Source organism: Dipteris shenzhenensis, chromosome 23 (assembly GCF_047967505.1).
Source record: "Dipteris shenzhenensis isolate YYH24624 ecotype China chromosome 23, Dip_SZ_1.0, whole genome shotgun sequence".
Lineage (NCBI taxonomy): Eukaryota > Viridiplantae > Streptophyta > Polypodiopsida > Gleicheniales > Dipteridaceae > Dipteris > Dipteris shenzhenensis.
Window position 1 is genome coordinate 3,342,585 of NC_141618.1, and position 13,777 is coordinate 3,356,361.

The following is a 13,777-nucleotide window of genomic DNA, read 5'->3' on the forward strand; positions in this document are numbered from 1 at the left end:
GGTGAAATATGAGCCTATATGGTCCACTAGTTGCAGAGAAGTCAGCAAAAGAATAGTCAACCTTGGAGAGACTCTCACAGGTAATGTGGCACACTATTTCGCCTATGCCATCATTGCATTAGGTTTGGGTGATGACTATGTACACCACATCTTAGATTTGGAATCCCCTTTTGAAGCATGGCACAAGTTAGATATATTGTTTGGTGCTAGCTCTCATGCTTCCAAATTAAATCTAAAAATTAAGTTCTTTGAACTTAGAATGGAGGGAGATAATGTTGCTACCCATGTCTACACTATGAGAAGTATTATGACACAACTAGCTTCAATTGATTCCCATGTCACTGAGGATGATGCTATGGCAGTGCTTTTAAAGAGCATGCCTCAGGATTTTGACTATGTGGTTACTACTTTGAAGAATCTACCTCAACCCTCATTCAAAGTAATCATTAGTGCCATACAAGAAGAGGAAAGGAAGAACAATTCAAGAGTGGGCAAAGTGCATACAGAGGCACTTGCAGTGAGGTTTTCAAAGAGCAAGTAAAAGGCTTGTAAACACTATGGGAAAAACAATCACCTTGAGAAGGATTCTTATAGAATCAACCCTTTCTCATATTGTGAAAAGAATAATCACTTTGAAAAGTTTTGCAATGAGAAAAAGAGGACTATGTCAAATATGGTTGAAGAGAGAACATCAGCAAAAGAAGCATCCAACTTTATGGTAGAAGACAAGGACTTTGCCTTTTGAGCAACTTATCTTTGAATTTTTGTTTATCATCACTTAGTCAAATTTTTGAGGTTCTCTGCCTGGAGTAGTACTCCCAAAAGAATGTCATATGTTTTGTCTTTTGTAAATCACCTCTAGTCACCATATGATGTAGGCCATGTGATATGTGTGTGGTCTATCCCATTTTTGTGAACCTTGACACTTGGGCACCTTTGCTAGCATGAGATCCTAGACATAGATTTATCCTTGACCACCATGAGATGGCCACGTGTGACCACCATGAGATGGCATGAGAAACTATGAGACTAGATGTATCCTTGACATTGCAAGAGGCAAACCCTTGAGGGGGGGTATGTTGGGATAAGTGTGATCAAGTGCTTGCTCTATGGTGCATGTGTGCATCTAGGGGAGTCACATGTGTGTGTGTGTGTGTGTGTGTGTGTGTGTTGTAGAGGCACATCAAGTGCTATGATGTGTCTAGTGTGTGACCTAAGTGATGATGTAAGCCAAAGGCCCCCACATGGGAGGTTCCTTTCATTTAGGCCAGTCCCACTAATGTAGATATAGGGAGGTGCCTACACCATCCTCTCTTTCTATAAAATGGAGGTCATTCCTTCATTCTTATACAATGGATTTTGCCTCACTTGTGCTCTCACTCTTTGTGCCATGATGCATCTCTTCCACTCCTCTTCAAGAGTCCCTTCTCCCTTGCGGCGGTCAGGAGTCCCTTCTAGATCGCAGAGCCACCATCCTACTCCCGTGTAGTCAAGAGCCCCTTCTCCAGAGGTCAGTGCCCATCGTAGTAGCTTGTCACGACATGGCAGTAGGCATAGTAGCAGGGATTGCACTGGCACATAGTATGCATGGCACAATGCTTTGGGGGTAGCACTGGGGGCAAGGAGGATTCAAATGCAGGGTGATGGTACGATCTACTATGATATCACTAAGATGGGTGGCATCTTGCAGGATGTACAGGGGAAGGATGTCATGTCCTTGATGCACTCTGTAGCTCATAACAACTACAGAGATTACTTTATTCCATTCAATGTGCAAAAAGAAAGTTTGGCTAAGGATACCATCAAGAATATATGTTAGAGGTATCCCAATCGAGAACGTCTTGAGTTGACAAATGGGCAAAGACAAAGATTACCACTATCCTTGCCGCCAATAAGAGGTCCTTGCTTAAGAGGCAAGCACTAGCCGAGTTTGTCAGGGGAGAGGGAGGACAACCACCAAGAGGCTAGCCACATACCGCTCATAAGCACAAGTGGAAGAAAGCGATGAAGGCAATGAAAGCAAAATAACTCCCCTTCTTTATAATACTTTGCCTTGAACCGAGAAAGAAAATTCCCTTGAAAAATGAGTTATGCCAAGGGAATATTGAGGTCCAAGGAAGAAATAAATAATGGCAAAAAATAGCTCCTTAAGAATGGTCCCAAAGGCTTAAACCAGCACAATCAACCATATAGTTGACTTGCATAAAAAATTAGAAGTGACTTTGTGATAAGGTTTCCTTTAAGAAATGCCACATGTCAACAAATTAGAACCAAGTTAGGAAAAATGAAAGAGCAAGGGTGTGTATCATCATTTCCATGAATAGAGATGCCATTTTGACAAAAAAAGATGCCACAAACAGAGGATAGAGCTGTGGAAGAGCTTCCAAACAGGAAGACCAATGGACAAAGAAGAGGCAAGGGAGCCCACAGATGGAGAGAAGTAGTCATGGTAGCGTGACAAAGAACCTCAGTCGACGCAGAGCCACGAATCAATTGAGATAGGTCACTTGACCTTAGCCCACTCTTCTATACACCATAGAGTCTCCAAAAAGCTATAGCATAGAAGAAGTTGCCTTAGTATAGTGAAACAATGTTAGAGACTCATGAGGAGCCAGTAACAACGGTGATGAACAAGAACCTCTTTCAACCAAGAACCTTCCAGCACCATCAATCAAGGAATATCATTTTTAAAATAAACCTCCTAGTAACAAATGACAATGAGTTGCAAAGGAGCCTTTGATAATGAGTGTCAATGAAGCAGCCTCTTCAAGAAGATGTTGAAGGATATTTGTGCTCAGCAACCCAAGCCCTTGCTACAATGTTTTGAAGCCTGCAGAGCGCTCTATTCATGAATGACACAACCCATATGCTATTAGGAACCAGTGAACATCATGCTTTCAAAATATTCGGAAACATTCTTGGCCAAAACTTGTGATAGCATCCGTGCCTCATAGGCAATAGAAACAACACGTAGTGAGGAATACACTACAAAAGAATCGATGCGATCTAACAACTAGTGATACTAAGAATGGACAACAATATGGTGTCCATTGGTAACAGCAGTCTCTCCAAAAAGAAGCGTCATCAAATGAGCTGGCTAAGGCAAACTGGTGATAAATCTCTTCAATCACAAATAGTAGCACAAGGTTCGTCTAGTATTGAGAAACCTTGTCCATAAACATTGCTAAAGAAAGATCAAGCTCAGAGAGGAACTATGATTGGCAAGATGAAGGAGGGGAGAAGACCAACCAAGTTTCTTGATACCATGTTAAGAACCAAGATGAGTGAAAGTCTTCCTTCTCTGGGTACAAAATGGGCATTACTTTTGTGACATTTTTCGAGAAAGACCTCGGTCTATTACTAGAGGCCCATAGGTACTTGCAAGTCGAGTATGTAAGGGAATTCATCTTATCATATCTATTGGTGACTACCACTCCATTATCTTTCTGTGTGATAGTAATTGATATATTCAAAATTTAGTTTACTTTTGTCCCAATCAATTGTCCATTCACATTCGGTGTTTTCTGACATGGTACTACCATGTGTTATGACATGGCAAGTTGTTGAGCTAGCATGTTGGCTAGGAACCTAGTATCATGGCACTGTGATGAAATGGCATGATGATGTGGCTTTGGTGGTGGTGTTGCATAGGTCGAGCTATGTTGATGTGGCACTAAAATCAGATATGCCACATGGCAGAGATAAGTGATGATGTGGTAGCTAGTTGGCTAATGTGGTGCTAAGACTTACGTGGCACTAGCTTGATGAGGTGGTAGTAGCTAACTATGTAGGATGAGGATGCAAGGTCATGTGTCAACAATCAAGCGATGATGTGACATGTGCTTGGGTCTGATGATGTGGTAAATGAGGCTACCACATGGCAGCATGTAGGCCAAGCAGTGGTGAGAGGACCATATCTACCGGGATCGACCAGAATCTTCAAAGATTTTGTCATCAATCATCTTCTCCGTTGAGTTCCATTGATGGAGGTCATCTCCGAGCTATGCCATCTATTCGTTGCAGATGCCCATTGATTTTAGTGTCACTATGGAGGTGTTGTTTGTTCACTGTGTTATGAGTCATCCAGAGCATGTCTTGAAGCGTATGTTCTTAAAGCTTGCAGGTCTTCGTTACTCAGGCTGCTTAAGAAGGTTGCTCTACTCATTTGTTGGATCGCTGCTATAGATGTGGAGTTGTGATTTTGTTAGAGATCGTTGAGGTCAACATTGGCATGGGTGTTGAGTCTATGTTTGGCGTTCCTTGTTGATGAAGCTTGCTCATTGATGGAGGCCCTTATGATTGCAGCATTGGGCTTTGTAGCCATGTTAGCTTCCTAGTCATTGAGCTACTATTTGAGCCTTGTGTGAATGTTGTTGCATAGTACTTGAGGCTGATATGCTTTATAGTTGGCTTGCCTCTAGCTCACTTTGCAATTTTAGGGCTGCAAGAAATGGTTGGCATTTAAGGCTATAGGTTGGTCACAAAAGATATGCCACCTTGTTAGATGTCACTTTAGGTGAAGAAGAGAGATTCATGAGAGGGCGCTCGAGGCATGCCAGCTAGAGGCTCATTGCTATAGCTTTCCCGAGATGGCAGAGTAACGGTCGAGTAGATGCTTTAGAAGCTGGAAGTGAATTTTTCTTTGCTCCAGCCCTCTTTTCAAATTTCCTACTAGCTCCTGAGTAGGAAGCTTCTTTCTCTATTCTCCCTCTCATGGGATGGACTCTCACACCAAAATCTCATCACTTCTCTTCTTTATCTGTATTTCCCTCCCATTTCACTCTCATTCTTTTAAAACGTTCAAGATTTTTGAATGAGATTCAACCTACCTTCTTCTTTCTCTATTAGACAAGGCAATCAATGTTTTGAGCAAGCCATGAATGATACAAGGTGTTTGGAGCTTGGAAGGAGCTACTAGATGAGATTCTTTGAGAAAGAATCAAAAAAGATTGCCTTTCAGGCATTGCAGTTGCTGATGCATGAGAATCAATCTTTCTTTTGCCCATCTCTCAATACTAGTTACTTTCCCTACTGCAATCTCTAAGGGTGCATGCTTTCAAACCATTTGTGAAGGTTTGGGGTCCATCTAGATAGCTTGTATGGAGGTTCATGTGAGATAATCCTTGGAACAATGCAACACAGTGATTAGGACGAGATTTGTTTGTTAATGATGTAACTTTGAAGAAACAGTTAGTTAGTAGTTCATTTTGTGTACTTGTGTTGTTTTATTTTATTCATGGTTTGAGAACATTGAAAATTTTGTTTGTTTTGTAAGAAATTCCATGAGAAATGAGTCTTTTTCACTCTTACTATCAATGATTTTCTATAGAATATTGCTTGAAATAGATTTTGAGATGTTTGGGAGCATATAATTTGTTTTAAAGCAAGAACCATCAACTTCATCAATCCTGGAACACATTTGGGACCACTGGGAGGGACAAGTTTGATCACATTTTTCTTTCAAAGAACCTTGCTCCAAGAATTAGGTATTGTTCATTCATGTAGTTTTAGAATTTTTTTAGTTTTCAACTCAAATCAGAGTCTATCAAAGCAACTTGCATGGAGATTCAGGTGAAAAACCTTTAAAACAATGCAAGACAATGAAAATAATGAGATTTTATGATGCAACTTTGAAGTAGCAATTAATTTGTCGTTTGTTTTGGTAATTTTGTTGTTTTCTTTTAGTACATGATTTGAAGAGGAAGAAAGATTTTTTTGTTTTAAAAGATACACTCTTACTATTGAGGTTTTTTACAGAAGATGGTTTGAAATGTATTTGAAGTTGTTTGGAAGCATATAATTAGTATTGGAGAAAAATTCATCAACTTTAGCATCCTGGATTACAAGAGGGACCATTGAGAAGGACAAGTTTGATCACGTTTTTTCTTCAAAGATCCCTATGAGCATTCACAAAGTTTAACAGTGTTTGATGATAAGCAAATGTTTTTTTGAATTTGTAGATTTCAATCCTTAGATTTTGCATGAAATTGGGGTTTTCATTTTTTCTTGGTTTGATACTTTTCTAAAACATGTCATGTTTGTATATTATTTGTTGATTTCAATGTTATATTATATTAGGTGGAAAGTGCATGAAATCATGTAAGCCGCTTGGAATTTAAAAAAGGTGGATATCCATTTTCAAATAGATGCAGAGAATGCACCATTTTTAAAGAGGAATGAATCCTCCTTAGCAAGTGAAAGTGATTTAGTAGCTCTTCGAAATCAAGGAAAAGCACATATGGATTTGTGATTAGAAGGGAAATTATATCCATTAGATCCACAAACTTGTTAGACTCTTCAATTCCATGGATTGACCAGCTTAATAAAGTTCCTATGTCAGGGTGAGAATGGTTTGTTAGGATATTATCGAAGGTTGATTGGTCATGGAGCAAGTAGCCTTCACAGCCAATATCAATCTTTGCTTAATGAAAAAGACAAAAGGATCGCAAGGTTGGAGGCTTGGAATCAACATTTGGTATCATCTATGCAAGCTACAAGTGTTAATTTGTCTGCATATGATGGCATAGAGAAGAAAAATCAATGATTGTAGGTAAAGGTTCAAACATTAGATGCTCAATTAGGAGAGAGCACTATAAATGCAATTCACTTACAGATGCAAAACATAGCTCTGAAGGATGAGATCAAGAAGTTAGAAAAAACATTATCATTCTTGAAGGATACTCCAATGGGTCCAAGACTATGTAAGAGGAAATTACATCCAATGGATGAAATATCCAAGAAAAGTGGTCACTGGAAGCATTGAGTGAGAGCTTGTAGAAGTGTTTCGAACTCATGTCTATCCATGATGAACACTATGGTGCTATGGGTGAAGTGTTTACAAAAAAATTATTGGATTCTGTTATACAACATCCAAAATTTAAAAGTCTAAAATCAGAGATAACATCTAAGTCAATGAACAAAGTTGTGGAGCATTTCAATGCAACTACTGCATAGGGAGTTTGTGATACTGCAGGGATAAGTACAAGGGCATATCAGCTCATATTTAAGAGCTTAAAGAAACATGTCTTTTCATGAGAGCAAAAAATTAAAGCCCCGCTTCCTAAACCAACTAATGTTGATAAGGCCAAGCATGCACTCAATTTGGGCATACTTGATTTAGTTAGTGAGCCCCAGCATGTATGTAGTACATTAACTTGAAATATAAATGCTAGAGAGTCTAAAGAATTGGAATTGACAGTCAACAATAACTTTGTGATGGATGTTCGAAGAGTTCTACAAGCCATGGTGAAGTTTTATGATATGCCTATGGAAGAATGCAATGGTACTCTGAAGATTATACTAAAGCTTGATGAAAGTGAGGTGGTCAAAGGTCAAAATTAGAAAGAGTTAGTTTGATAATGATGAATAGAATACTGGACCTTGAAGTTGAGCTTGATGATGCAAGATAATTTAGTGTGCAATCAGAAGAGGAGATTTGGTGGTTGGCTACCTTTGAGGTATGATGGAAATTTGAATTTTAATGCAATAATGCAAAAAGGCTTAGAATATTTTGAAATAACATGTGAGTTTTTTTTGTAGGTGCCGAAAGAGTCACATTCAATTTTAAAGTGGTTTTTTGACCAAACCAATATCCCAAGTGTGATCAAAGGTCATAACAATGGTGAACTACTTGAAGTTGAGGGCTATGGATCCTACCATGTAGAATGGCATCTAGCTACCACTGCTGACCTCAAGACTATAAAATGTGTGTTTAATGTGGTGCATGGAGCAAATACAAGCCATCTTTGTCCACTATGCATGTAAACGAGAGTACCTGCAGAGGGTGGTAAAAAGAATCAAAAGAAATGGTCCTCTAAACTTGCAGAGATAGATCAAACTAAGGCACCAGATAGGGATGCTCTAGGGAAAGATTCATCATGGAGCCCAATTCTTGAAATTCCTCTTGAGCAAGTACACATTTGTGCACTTCATGCTATTGTGAGAATAATTGAGAAGTTGATGCATCTGTACATCATTGATGCGTGTAACTTAAAGCCCCAACAAGAGAGTGAGAGGATGATTGCAAGAATTAAAAAGGTTCTTTCAAATATGGGACTACACTTTGGGCAAGTAAAGATTACAAAAGATGAGAAAAGATCTGGAAAAACAGGCAATGTTCCTTGTAAGCCAAGCTTTTGTGGTGTTAAGGCTTTAAAATTCCTTTCTGAAAAGAAGAAGAATGATAAGCTCAAAATGCTAATGAGTTTGATGTATGGAGAAAGTTACACAATGCCTATTGTAAACAAGGAGGGAAGGGACAAAAAAGACTAGAAAAGGCATGAGTGTGGCTAGCTCTTGATAGCTTGGTACCTTTACTATACAAAAGAAAAGATTCGAAGAAGATGATGCACAGTGTTTCATCAATACTCCTATATTTACTAATTTGTTTTTCTATTTGGCAGCACATTTTATATGCTCATGCACCATACATCGCATGGAATTATGGAAGCATCGAAGTGTGGTACACTTAGGGCATGGAACGATTGCCTTCTTGGCAAGCATGTTGTGCATATAATAGAGCGACCCAACACGGGGGTGGTAGAACTAAGTCAAGCCTAATGGTTCAATTGGTTCAATGGCGGTACAGGCGTATCGAAATAAGAGCAGTTGCAACACTAGCATTCAAAGAGTCCTTAGTGTCCCATGCGGTGCAAGATGTTAACGTGGAACATCAAAGAAGAATATACAACTCATCGAATGCAAGATAGAATCATGCAAGGTAGCATGCAACCCGTCATTAGACAAGGGCACACATGGGTGGAGACAGACAAAAATGATGGTGTAGACTCTTCCAATGTTCCGCCCATGCATAAGTTTTAGAATTTCTTTGTAATTTTAGTTATGTGATTTGCAGTATAGCCAATGTATAATGGACATGAGTTGCAATATAAATGAGAAATTTTGTGTTATTGGATGCTAATTATAAGTATTTAGCTCAAGGTTGCACTAATTAGGGTTTTTATTGAAACAAGTATTTTTTTAAATTAGGGTTTTGGGCCCTATATAAAAGAATGCACCCTCATTTTCATTTCATTGTTTAAAGATCTTTCCACTCCCACACCATCTCCCACTTGCCCCTGACATTTCCACCCTATCTCTCACACCCTCACCCTTTCTCTCGCACACTCTCCATCCCCCATGGCTAGGTCCAAAATCAAGGAACCATGGAGATTGGCAAAGCCACCCACTTCCAGACTCAGAGATAGAGAGTGAAAGCCTCTCCCTCGATGATCCCTGTCGAAGGGAGAAACTGCCAATCTGGAAGCTAGACAGGGAGCAAGAGGGATAGAGGAAGGCACAAGAGGAGGGACAAAGGAAGGCACAAGAGGAGGGACAGAGGAAGGCACTAGAAGTTCCCTATGTAGAGACAAATGACTCAGAGAGCACAAAGGAGGAGCATGAGGAAGAGGAACAACGAAGGACAGAGGAGAGGACCAAGGCAAGAAAAGAAAATCAAAGTCCACGCCAATGGGAGAAAGGTGCCCGAGCTCCAAGTATAGGGCAAAGAGGCCCTCCACATCTAGGAAGAGGCCCTCCACATCAAGGGCAAAGAGGCCCTCCTCTAATGAGGCGGTACAGATTCAAGCTAGGGGTGATGGCACTTCGAGAGTTCAGAAAGTTCCAGAAGTCCCCATCAATCTACTCATCTTGATGGCGAGCTTTAAAAGGGTGGTATGTGAGGTCATGTAGGAACTCAACCTTAGCCCAACGTCTCGGTTTTATAGGCACGGAGTTGTGGAGGCTCCCTGGCATATGTCTAGAGATGCCTTGCTTGCCATGTAACATGCAGTTGAGGCCTACCTAGTTGACCTCATGGATGACACCCAGCTAGCTACCATCCATAGGAAAAGGGTCACAGTGACCGGCGTAGACATGCAATTTGTTGTATGTCTTAGGAATCCCAAGGGCACTTAGGGATTTTGTATGCTCCGCCTTGTACTCTACCTATGGGCATCTATCTTGTTCTCTACCTATAGGCATCTATCTTGTATCAGCCTCTAATCAATATAATAAAATGTATTTTTTAGAATTGTCTTTGTATGTGCAATCTCAAATTTATTTTCAGTGTATTTGCAATCTATTAATTTACGTATATGCAATCTCAATTTACTTATGAAAGACTTTCTGATGACGTATACAACAACAAAATGAAATAATAAACATCAAATCTCAATAGAACATGCAAAAGGAAATAATACTCAATTTTACGTAACATAGAAAAGGAAACAATGTTCTATAGCAAGAAGAGAATATAATTTGAAAATCGTATTCTTTATTGACATAGAGTAGTAGCACAAAGATCACCCACTTGAATGCATGAGCTACTCTAGTCTACACTTCTTCCTGCTTGGATCACATTCCTTTTTTGCTTGCTAAAGCAGAGAGGGCTACACAATTTCATTCTATATAGCTCGGGGATCTATAATGCCAGCTAGCCATGCAATAGCTATAATACTATGGAGAGGACTGAATCATGTGTTTGAGAATAAAAAGAAAGCTACACTACGCCTAATCATAGAACAATATGACCTGCAGTAGGACAGATTGGGCCTCATCTTCTCCATCCGACTGAGGACCTTGAACTTCATGATGTTTATCTTTCCATCCGATGATAATTGTCGATGGAGCACCAAAATGTGTTGAGTCCTTCTCTTGATGTAGTGATGGCCACTGATCGAAGCCATCCTCCCACTAGAAGACCCTCTCTTCCACCCTTGCATCTGGTATATTCATCCACCCATAAGATATCCTGCAACCAACATATTACATCAAAACCCAAAGATTATATAAATTAATAAAATATAATTTTTCAAGAATTAATAAGAATGAGGGTTTTCACATACGAAAAATAATATCTTTAAAAAATCATATTTGGGAGGCCACTGAAACCCTAGCAACCATGTGCCAAAAAAACCCCTGCAAACCCAAAATCTGACATCATGTGACCAAAGCCCAGATTCTAATTTTATGACTGGGCTTTGGTTGCACGATGTCAAATTTTGGGCTTGCAGGTGTTTTTTTTTGCATAAAATTGATGCACATAGTTGCTAGGGTCTTAGTGGCTCCCAAATATGATTTTTTAAATATATATATTTTTCATCTATGAAAAAACCATAACCCTAATTGTTTACACAAATGGAGTGGGAGGGGCAAGTGTAGGTGTCAGGAACAAGTGGCATTATCTCCTAGGTTTAAAATCATTAAATTTTTTTGGGTTTTGTACTCTAAACCCTAAACCCTAATTTTTATTCGCTAAAACTAATTGTATTCCATCTAGTCTGAATAAAAACCACAATTTTCCCTACATTTCAAAACCCTCAACCCTAATTTTTTCCACAAATGGAGTGGCAGGGGCAAGTGATAGTGGCAAGATGTCCTGGGTTTAAAATCATAACATTTGGTTGGGTTTTGTACCCTAAACCCTTAACCTTATTTTTTATTCCCTAAATCAAATTTGGGAGGCCACTGAGACCTAGCAACCATGTGCATCATTTTCAAGCAAAAAAACCCCCTGAAAACCCTAAATCAAGGTTTTTAGGGGTATTTTTGCTTGAAAATGATGCACATGGTTGCTAGGGTGTCAGTGGCCTCCTAAATTATTATTTTTTTCCCTTAAATTACAAAACTATAACCCTAATTGTTTCTAGAAATGAAGTGGCAGGGGCAAGTGGTAGTGGCAAGATGTCCTGGGTTTAAAATCATAAAATTTGGTTGGGTTTAATACTCTAAACCCTAAACCCTATTTTTTATTCCCTACTAGTTGAAGAAAAAGCAATGATTTTTTCTACTAAAACACAACCTAGAATTATATTGATGTTTTTTAATCACATGATGAAGCTGGCAAAGCTACATACCTTTTATGCCTCATCGCGGAGTGCGTCAGCTATACAATGTCCCACTGGACTCCCTTTTGTGGTTGGTCTTGAACTTCATGTTGGCTTGAGGTGCCAGCTTCTTCATCTCTCTCCCCAAACAATCCCCTCTGCAAATTCATGAACTGCTCATCGGACATGTCGTACTTAGGTGTGGCATCCTCGATTGCCTTCTGTGTTAGTTGGATTGCCTCCAAATCAGTGAGGCTCGAGTCATCAAAGCGTGCAATCTCATCGATTGCTGGATTAACTAGAGCATCAAAGTCAATGACATCATCAAAAGTGTTATTCAAGAGCCAACATCACCTCATCCTCTTGGAGACCGGTTTCTTCCGTCACTTCCAATAGGGTAAGGTATTCCTCACCCTCAATCCTAATTAGATCAACTAAAGAAGCAAGGTCTGGCTTGGTTGCTGCCTCATCTAGATTATAGGTAGAGGATGGATATGCACGAGTCGGATATGAAGATAAGATGACCTCGCTTTCAACTTGCTCCTCAGCTAGGCTAATAGTATGCTCCTCAGCCTCTAGGTCTAGGTTTAGGTCATCTCCTCCACCACTTGTTGATGGACCTACTCCACCACTTGTGGATGCAGGACCCTCGGGCTGCTCGCCAACATCCTCATCAAACTTGCTAGTCGTAAGGAGAACGATAAGGGTTGCATCTCTCTCGATCAAATGAATTGGGGAAGATGAATTATCCTCGATGGGAATAGCATACTCATAGAGAGAGATAGGGACATTATCCATGGCCCTACCTCGTGTCTTCTTAAAGTTAGCAGTCTGGTCAAAAGAGCTCAAAATATCCAATGAAACCCATTGGTGAGAGAAGTTATCAATCGCGATAGATTGCCCATGGATAAGTCTATCAAAAAATTGAAGAGACGGATTATCAGCAGGAAGGAGAGCTCTCAACTGTGACTCAAGATGGAATGCCTTGCAAAAGATAGGATAAACCTGATTTGCAGAGACATGGGAATCAGTGGAAGAAATCCACTGGTCAAAGGCCTCTCTAGTGGAAGCCATGAGTGTAGGAGGATGCTTGGGAAGACAAAAGATGAGGCTGTGGAATGCAAGGTTACTCAAGAGTGGGAAACTAAAAATGTGAAAATGACAGAAGTGTACTTTATAAATGGGCATTGCCTTAAAAATGCTCTTAATTATAATATTTCTATATTTATTGTTTTTTCTTTGGAAAATCTCTCTCTCTCTCTCTCTCTCTCTCTCTCTCTCTCTCTCTCTCTCACATTGCCCTTAGCTATCTCCCTCTCTCTCTCTCTCTCTCATAGACCCGCAAGGTCTTCCAAGGATGTTAATATTTCTTTCTTTCTTTCCCTTCCTTTGTGTCCCTCATTGCTCTCTCTCTCTCTCTCTCTCTCTCTCTCTCTCTCTCTCTCTCTCTCTCCTCCTTTGCTCTCTCTCTCTCTATCTCTTTCCCTCCCTTTGTCTCCCTATTTGCTCTCTCTCTCTCTCTCTCTCTCTCTCTCTCTCTCTCTCTCTCTCTCTCTCTCTCTCTCTTCTCTCTCTCAGACACCCAATGATCATCTTGTTGCCATGTTGCCCTTAACTATCTATGTCATGGTTGTGTCAAAGTCTCCAAATAAATGCAAATACTTTAAAAAGCAAGTGAAGTACTAGTACATTTTGAAAAACTTACAATTGGGCCTACGATATGGAAGTCTTACATTTAGATGCAAATATATGTTTGCATGGGTAAAGATGTGTTGAATATATACCTATGTCACTGTGTTACTACCAGGAAATTTTTCAAAATCTCAAATCCTTCCCTTCCAATGTTTAGAGATGTCCATTGCATTTTTTCACCCACTTTGTAGCACCCACGATTGAAGGGTTGCATTGTGATCCAAGAGTATTTCCTATAGAGCTGAGGAATGCATTCCCCA